The sequence below is a fragment of the Corvus cornix genome, chromosome 2 (genome assembly GCF_000738735.6).
Source record: "Corvus cornix cornix isolate S_Up_H32 chromosome 2, ASM73873v5, whole genome shotgun sequence".
NCBI lineage: Eukaryota > Metazoa > Chordata > Aves > Passeriformes > Corvidae > Corvus > Corvus cornix.
The window spans coordinates 108,704,182-108,713,964 of record NC_046333.1 but is presented as its reverse complement, the minus strand read 5'-3'; the positions used below and the strand labels follow the sequence as shown (position 1 = coordinate 108,713,964).

Genomic DNA, 9,783 nt, shown 5'->3' with positions numbered 1-9,783 from the left:
AACAAGGAAATTCTACAGCAAGCCTTCAACAAATAAAGAGATGCATAATAGATGCTAGAATCATATAATGTTCCTCTTAATTTCAGGGTTTTTTATGGAAGACAAAGTTATACTGTAGATTGAAGATTATTTGGAACAGAAAATAAGGTATCTTGAAAGTAAGATCTTTAATTGGATTTTAGAAATACCATTATGCTTTCAAAAAATGATACTGCCTTGCATGAACTGCCAGAAGAGGTACTGGAATTTGCAGTTCTGGAGGTGTGCATTTGTTCCTTTTTAACTGATTATGAAAGCATCTGTGACTTGGAATACTTGCTTGCAGTCACAGACATTTTTCCAGCGGGGTCCATGAAATTAAACAGTGTCTTTAACAAGCAAATTTGAAAGAACAAATAAATATTTTTTTAAAAAAATTCAAAAATATCCACTAGAAAATTGCTGATAAATATCAGTAAGAATTAAATAGAAAATCATTCACTGGAGAAGGATAGATGGAAGCAGCTAGTGTTGATTATTTTTATCAGTCTCTTACCCCCTGTACAAATTGGCCTTAAATGGTAGCTTAGTTAGAGCCAAACTGACAGTCTAAGAACATCAAGACGACAACTCATACTCTGTTACTGCTTTTAGTAACTAATTTTAATGGGGTACGTGTTATACAGACTCTATCTGGTTTGTTTCACAGAGCTGGTTCATTTCTTCTCTTAGCCCATTTCTGATGCAAGCCCAAATTCAGGAAAGGATTTACAATTAATTTTAAATAGATGAACAGTGGACCTTTGAAGGACATATTTAGCTTCTTTAAAGCAAGGAGAAGGCTAAAGGACTAGGAATGGATTTACCAGGGTAATAAAAATGTCACACCAGGGCTTCCTTCCACCCTCACACCAACCCCAAGATAAACACTTTATTACCATCTGAAACTGTATGCATGTCTCCAGCTGTGCCATTCCTCATCTCCATGCATAATGGTAGCCCCTCAGTACTTCTCTGATTTGAAACATTTGCTCTTTTGTCCTATGTGGTAAAATTGAAGGATGTGTTTTCTCCCTCTAGCTTTGCAGCCACAGGTTGGCGTGCAAAAGGACTGAGGCATCAGGTAAATTTCAAGACACATTGTCACCAACAGAAGAGACACAAAACAAGGCCTCTTCTGTATTTCAGAACAACATCTTCTTAAATGCCCATTATCTAAATATCCCAGCAACAAATGAAAAAACCCTATCCCCTTGTTTCCAAACACACGTCCACATTGCATGCATTAAGCCTGTCCTATGAGTTTTAATATACTTTCTAGACATAAATAATAAAAAACATAAAAAGAAAAGAGAAGCCACTCAAGAACCAAAGGATAGAAGGCATATTTCATTTGGAAACAGGTGTCAAATCAGATAGGGGAGGAGAAAGAATGGATTCAGGAACAGGATCTGCAGAGATGAAAACTCTGGTCAAAGAACCAGCAAATACTATAAAAGCTATCAGATACACTGCTTCTAGTGCTGACAAAGACAAAATGAGTTGGTATTCATTTCACATGCATCTTATGGTTGTTGCACACTTACAAATCAGCCCCTCTACTCATATATATCTCTTTTGAGACATAATTTGTGCAGCAACCATTTCCTACTTTTTTCCCAAATAGATGCAAATCTAAAATACACCCTAGTATAGGAGCTATACAGACTTTAGTACATAATATATTTTATTAAAATACAACGATTCTTTGGCTTTGACAATTCACCGTATGTTTAATTGTTGTTTGAAGTAGATAAAGGGAATCTAAAGCTGTTCTCTCAAGAAAATGTGTTTCTTCCTTGTTGTCAAATGGTAAAGGACACTAATAATGAAGTATTAAAACAAAACAAAAATTGACAACAATGAAAATATATACACCTATTTTACCCAAACTCAAATGCTGCTTGTCACTTTGATGGAAAACAAATTGCAGTACTCACAAAATATTTTCCTTACTGGTATAATGAAGAACCTTCTTTTCAAAGGCAGATGACTGAGATAAGCATTTATTCTGGTGAACCTGGTGTAAAGTGCCCAGATTCTTTAGATAAACATTAAACAATTAACCAGACTGAGTTTCTTTTGAATTTGAAAAATTAGAAGATAATTTAGGGTCTGTAGCATAGCAGCTGCAAAGTTGGACTATGTCACATGTAGGTGATAGAATGAAGCTTAAAACAGGAAATCTTGTGTTTGAAGCATTGGCATTTACCTACACAGCAGTGGCTTACGCAGCATTCTGCTACTCAACACCACATTCTTAGCTCGTGTTTGGAGGATTTGATAACACAGAGCTCTGACTGTTTTTGTTCTTCACACCTGCAGGGCTGTGATCTTACTGGCATCACAGAGAAGTAGTGGGATGGCTCCTATGGCTGGAGTGTTGGGAGGGAAGGATGCAGGCTCTTTAGGAAGGACAGGCAGGGCAAACAACAAAGGAGTGTCACCCTCTACACCAGTGATCAGCTGGAGTGCATAGAGCTCTTCCCTGGGATGGACGAGAAGACAACAGAGAGCTTGTGGGTCAGGATCAAAGGGAGGGCAGGGGCAGGTGACTTCATCGTGGGGGTTTGCTACAGGCTGCCAGCCAGTGCCAACCTGAGACACTCTATAGATAGTTAAGAGCAGCCTCGCATTTACAGGTCCTGACCCTAATGGGGAACTTCTGTAGGAGGGTAAACACAGCAGGTCACAGGCAATCCAGGAGGTAACTTCCTTCTCCAAGTGACAGAGGAACCAAAGAGAAGAGGTGCTGTTCTGGACCTTGTTCTCACCAACAAGGAGGTACTGATGGGGAATGTGAAGATCAAGGGCACCCTTGCCTGCAGTGACCATGAATTGGTAGCATTTGAGATCCTCACAGAAGTGAGGAGGGCTAACAGCAAGCTCCCTATCCCGGACTTCAGGAAAACAGACTTGGGCCTCTTCAGAGAGTTGCTTGGTAAGGTACCAGGGAATAAATTCCTGGAAGAAAGAGAGGCCCCAGAAAGCTGGTTAATACTCAGGAAACACCTCGTCTAAATTCAGGAGCAATGTATCCAAACGAAGAGGAAGTCAGGCAAGAACACCGGAAGGCCTGTGTGCATGAACAAGGAGCTCCTTGTTCAAACACAAAAAGAAAGCTTACAGAGGGTGGAAGCCAGAACCTGTAGCCTAAGAGGAACACAAAGAAGTTGTCTGAGATGCCAGAGATCATGTTAGGAAAGGTAAAGCTGTGATAGAATTAAAACTGGCCAGGAATGTCATGGGCAACAATAAAAGTTTCTACAGATATGTTGGTGATAAAACAAAGATTCGGGAAAATGTTCCTCATCTCCAAAAGGAAATGGGAGACCTGGTTACCTGGAATATGCAGAAGACTGACATGCTCTATGATTCTTTTGTCTCAGTCTTCACTGGCAAGTGCTCCAGCCATACTTGCCCAAGTTGAGAAGACAAAGGCAGGGACTGAGAGAATGAAGAACTTTTGGTTGTAGAAGATCAGGCTCAAGAACATCTAAGGAACCTGAATGTGCACAGTGTGACCAGCAAGTCAAGGAATATGATTCTGTCCTTCTACTCTGCTCTTGTGAGACTCCACCTGTAGCATTGTGTCCAGCTCTGGGGTCCCCAACATAAGAAGGATGTGGACCTGTTGGAAGAAGTCCAGAGGAGGGCCAGGAATATGATCAGAGGACTAGAACACCTCTCTTGTGAAAACAGGCTGAGAATGCTGGGGCTATTCAGCCTGGAAAAGAGAAGAACTGTGAGACTTTATAGAGAAATTATGAATGTTCCATCCCTGGAAGTGTTCAAGGCCAGGGTGGACAAAACTCTGAGCAACCTGGTCTAGTGGAAGGTGTCCCTGCCTATGACAGGATGGGGCTGAATCTAGGTGATTGTTAAAGGCCCTTCCAACTCAAACCATGATTCTATGGGAAGTGACTGACTGGTTTTGTCTTTAAATCTTTCAAATTTTTCAGCTGCTGCAGCAGTTAAGATCTGTTCTTTATGCACCAGGTAGGGCATAATCTTCACATCTAGACAAACATTTAAAGGGAAAAGGTGTCAAACTGCATGACTGAAAGCAGTACTAATCATTTATGTATACTGTTTGGAAACAATTCTCAGGTTTGAAAGGTGTCTTTTGAATAAATACAGACCAAGGAAATGTAATCATCAAAAATGACTTAGACATCACCTCTTCAAAAGGAACAAATTATCATCATGACATGTAATAGCTCTTGAACAACATTCACATCCCTGTCAGGGGTTTTAAAAGATTGACAAAACGGGATGTGGATATTAAATTTATTTTTTACCTAAAAAAAAAATACACATGCACGGTAACAGTTTCCTGGCAAGCTGAACTTCACAGTTTTTGTCATTTTTTTACAGGCTGTCTTGATTTATAGGAAGTGTTATCTCCAGTATGCAAGCTACAGTGCAACGGGAACTGCTGTCTCTGGCCATGCACAACTGACCCAGTTCTTTACGTGTGGATATTAAAAGCGAAGGCTCTGGAAATGCTAGCATTCTGTCTCACATCCGGGTTTTGAAAGCTTCACAGCACTCCCAAGTTACAAATCCCAGAAGCAAAAGCTTCCCTGAGACTAACCTTTCCTTTTGGTATCTGTTAAAACAAGAATGAAACCACTTCTGGAGGCTGTTTCTTTCATTCCATATCCTGAGGCTGAAGCCCTGGGTTTGCCCAGGGAGCCCTCTGGCAAGCAACATGGGAAGAGAAAGAACTATGGGAAATTCTCTCCTCCATCTTGGGAGACCACCTACACAAGGTTGCCCCACTGATCAGAGGTTGAAAGGCTGTGGTTCCGTCTTCTGCCACAGAAATAAGTCCCAAAAATCACACCAGCAGGCTCAGAGCTGACTGGTTCCTCCTCCGCAGCTACAGGCAGCGTGGGAGCCAGGCCACTGACTGCCATGGCCTGGCTTCTCCCTCAGGCAACTTCTTACTTCTCTTTTCTGTTTGTTTGTTGGCTTTTTTCCCAGTGCCAGGGGCAATCCTGAGATGTCAGCAACTCATCACAAGAGAAGTACTTGGGGTTCACTTCTCCTACTCCCACCCATTCTGCTTCTGCTCCTCTGCCCTGGATCCCAGAGAGAAGGGGAAGGGATGGAGCTAAAAGAATATCTTTTACTTGTTCAGTGCTCTGACCTTTAATACAAGCCAGTTTTTCGTGTGAATAATGTGGATAAACTATTAGCACAGTGTTTCTCTCCACAGTGGTGGCCACTGCCTCGGACCCATAGACATCCCCCTCCCACCTCAAACTGAAATCTGCATGCAGCGTAGAGAAGGTCACAATAATAACAATGGATATATTCCTCAGAGCCTGTTTTCGAAGCACAGGGAATGAATGAAATCCCCATCTGTTGCTTTATATCCTGCTGTTTTAATCCTCTGAATCACTAGCAGTGAGAAAGGAAGTGCTGGACATGCAAGAGAGCCATCCCAGCTCCTTTCTGTCACACTGCTACAGCCGCAGGAAGAAAAGCCACTCAAGCTGAAAAAGAGGGTGATGGTTACAGAGAAGTCTCTGTGAGGAGTTTTCATCTCTGGAAAGGACTCACTGGTCTGAAATAGCCTGGGACTATTGCTTTCCAGGTCATGCTACAAGAAGCATTCCTCCGCTCACACCAGTGATGACCATGACATCTTCAGAAAAAGAATTTGTGTCAGCTCTGTAACAAGTGAGGGGAGAGTGTGGTCACCTGCTGTAAGTGTTGACAGCAAATTGCCAGGTTTTCTTACTCTGTTTTTATATTCTGTATTGAAAGAACCTTTGTGTCCATCCCAAAAAGGTAACCTATATGTGCAGACAAGTGGTGACAGTGGTGTGCCTTGGTTTCCCCCTGCCACCCTCCTGTGATGTCACTTACTTTTCAGCTGTTTTTTACTGGCACTGTGCAATACACTTGTGTTTCCCTTGCACAGGCATATCTGCAGCCTAGACACCAACTGTAGCCATAATACTTTCAGCTCAGCTTTAGCCTTTAGGCACTAGCAGCTTTTCTCTCTTTACTAGGGCTGGGAACAGGTGTCCTTTGTTTGTGTTCACTTTGCTTTAGTGTGGAAGCTGTGCTACAGGGAGGGAGATGAAGGAAGGGGATGGAAGGGTGATTCAGAAACGAAGTTGTTAAAAGGGAGACTGGTGTCTCCTCTCAGTCTCAGGTGGATTTCCTTTTGTTTAGTCTAACAGAAGAGAATCATATTTCCTGCTCTGCATGCACAAACAAAAATTTAGGAATACGAAACCTCTCAACAAAGGTGTTGAGAGCTGTGGGCTTAGAGGGAAAAAATGAAACAGGAACCAAGCAGCCCCCTTGCAATCCCAGCTTCCTTGGATGGCACAAAGCATCATAAACAAAGTTCTACAGCTAATATAGTGCTGATACACAGGGATATACAGTACTGCCCATAAAATTAGTCATGTGTTATTGCACAAAGTGGTGTGTTCCATAAGAGCTGCCTATTTAGCAAGCTTGATCAAGAACATTAAATATGAAAATAAGGAAAAACATTTAACATTGTTGAAAAGTAATTAAAAATATATTTCACCATATGCTTCCCTGCCATTACTTCATTTCAGCAAAACAAATGCCTGGAGCATTTATTATCCCCCATCATTTTTTAAAGAGGCCTAATGTTTCCACTTGGCACAGGAGACACACAGATAAAATGAATCAACCCTGAAATGAATTGTGTGAAATGCATTTGTCTGAATTCAAAAAGCTTCCCTGTAGTCAAAAAATGCCTAAGTACTTCCGACCTCTCAAAATGCATATCTCTGAAAAACAACCATTTTTTGCTGGTTTTACACTGTAATCTTTGACACAAAGCCTAAAATGCCTTTAGCTTTATTTGGGTTCTGCTCCCAGAGTCAGTATTAGAAAGTTCATGTTACTAACACAGCTCCTAAACAGCCTTAGTATTAAAAAAGCAAAACAAAATAAAAAAAAAATTTAAAAGATAAATGAAGTACAACAATACATCAAAAAGCTTTCAAAGCACTAAACTCTTGAGACTGAGTTCATCCACTGTGCAATTATGCTGTTTCCTGCCCTGTGATGCCAGGCATAAATTTGACCACAGGGTTTTAAAGGATGGATTATAAGCAATTTTATTTTAATTCATGGTGGACAGAAGAAAAAGTGATAATCCGAAGAGCTGTAGTTTGCAGGGCTGCATTTTGAGATTTATTTTTGAAAGTGATGTATCTCTTTCCAGTTAAAGGGGGGGGGCAGATATTATTCTTCAGAAGAAAAATGGATTAATAAAATGGCCACTTAAAAAAACAAGAAAAAGTCCTTGTTTGTGTCAAGTGATGGGAACAACCATAATAAATGAAAATAATATATAAACACAGCTGGATAAAGATGTTCATGCTGTGTAGTTGATGTGGTAGTTTATTCATTACTGGCACTGAAACACATGCTGTCTCTCTTTGTCTTTATACCAACTCTTTTTGAGCATGTGAAACTTGACCCACCAGCCTGCATAACAAAGCTCTGCCATGCAAGACAACTCACTGGCACTGACCTGGCACGTAGCTGTGAGACAAGTGACCTGAGACAGAAATCAAACACAGCAGATTCTTCCTGGGTGACCGGAGGCAAGGAATGCATTGGAAGTGATGTGAGAAAGCCCTACGATGCCCTGAAATGGTCAGTAATAGTCCCTCCCTTTCTGGGAGCAATGAAGAGAGACAGAAGCAACTGAGGAGGAAAGAGTATATTACATTAGTCAAAAAGATCTGGCTTTTTCTGTCACTTCATGGAAGGAGGCACAGAGAAAAATGTGGTAGGAATCAGGGAAATGTGGATATGGGATTTGGGTCTTTTAGTAGACTCAGCAGGAGCAAACTTTGCCACAGTACCACAAAGCCCATAGCATGTTTTTGCTAGCAAATAACACGTCTTTCCTTCTCCCTTCTTCTATTCCAGCCAAGAATGTGTTTCCGTTCAAACACCACATTCTATTCTCATTGGAAAAAAAATATGAAAGTGCAGCACTGGCTTTGAATGACATCTACAAATGGAAAAGCTGGATTGAAATGTTTCAACTGAAAACCACGATGGGGCTTGGTAGCCTGGAAACCCTGGAAACTCCCAACTGAATCATTATCCTTCACTGCTGACCACCATTAAAGAACACGACCGGGAGAAATGCCTAAATATGATCAGATTCACAGTAAAACCACGATAGCTAACAGAACTGTCTACTTTTCAGCAGATGCATTTTTGTTATGGTTCTGTATGACAGAAGCTGGCTCTTCAGTTCAAGCTCTACAGGTGGATTCATTCAGCTCTGGAAGTCCCTTTTTAAGCACACTTTATCAGGCAAGAGGACAATACTGATGCAGAGAGTAAAGGTGTGGACTTGGGGAATGACAGATTTCCATCTTTATCAATGGGACCAAAGTCCTATGCTGATCAATGAATCCCATCAATACCGTAATGTATTTCGAGCACAAGGGTCATTTTCCCTTCACAGAAGAAAATAATCTGAGTTTGAATAAGCTTCTTTAGCACTTCCAGCTCATGATTTGATCTACTCTTAAAAGTTTTGCTAGCATTACTGAGCAGAACAGGAGTATGAAAAGAAATCACACTTTAAACCAGAATATGCAGACTCAGTTCCTCAAAGAACAGATTTTATTCTGTACTGAAAGAGGAACAGTTTTTCTAATGGAAGTTGCATTTCCACTTCAGAAACATGCTGGTGTGAATGGGTATAGCTATACCGGCAGACCATTATAGATGTAAATAATCCCTCTAAAAGAAATGAAGAATTTAAGTACAGATTCTAGGAAGTTTACTGAAAGTTTGTAAACTGATGTGAGATCTCCAAGTTAAAGAAGTTCTTAAATGCTGCTAGATTAACTACTAAAAAAAAGAACATTTGACTAATTCAGTTAGCTGAAAAATCTTCTATTATTTTCTTATGTCTAAAATAATCTATAATCTTCTAAAGACTCAGCATGGTGGATTTGTAGTATAAAGCTAACAAGAAGATGAAGGAGAAATATCAATAACATTCGGCATGGCCACTCCCTAGATTATCTGTATATGCCTATCAAAGATATCTCCTACATCCCAGCCCAGGATATATGTCCCAAGGGCCTTTCAGCTTCCAGGACCTTGATATTTAGTAGCACAAAACAGCATCATAACAATGCTATATCAATTCCACAATTAGTGTGCGTATTGTAGATACTAATGCAAGATCTGTTTTAATTAACTAGTATTTTTAGCTACTCAGAATGACTGAAACTCACTTTTCTCCAGAAAGGATGTATATTGCGTTAAGTATAAATTATCTCTATTTTGAGCTTAAGAACCATGCATAAGACTGTTGCTGTCTAGATTGAAAAAAATTTATATAAAATTCTGCCTGAAAGAGAATGAATAAATAATTGTCATCTCCTGACAAACATAAAAGCAGAGGAGGAAACACATATGTGATTTGGAAACAGGATTACTCATAGGTTCAGAAGTAATAAATCCAATTACCTTGCTTGATTCATCAATAAATGGGAAAGTAGTATTTGTTTTATTATCAAATTAAGTTATTCTTTGGAAGTAATCCACTTTAAATAATTGTTTCCTAGCATCAAGGAAAAGTAATCAGTAAAAAGGAACATAAAATGTCTTTATACTGCTTTCTGTAAAAGGCTTTTTTCACATTTTTCTGAGCACCAGATTAGTCCATTATAAACAGTGGCAGAGAAATTCAAGGAATCCAGATAAGTAAATGCTGCTTTT

At 40.1% G+C, this 9,783-nt stretch overlaps 1 long non-coding RNA gene across 1 annotated transcript; it reads left to right on the top strand.

The window, feature by feature from the left end:
• Positions 1 to 5,503: 5,503 nt before the first annotated feature.
• Positions 5,504 to 9,565, top strand: LOC109144187. Its single transcript, XR_002044780.3, has 2 exons — positions 5,504 to 5,735; positions 7,963 to 9,565. It is a non-coding gene; the product is annotated as an uncharacterized LOC109144187 (long non-coding RNA).
• The last annotated feature ends 218 nt before the right edge of the window (positions 9,566 to 9,783 follow it).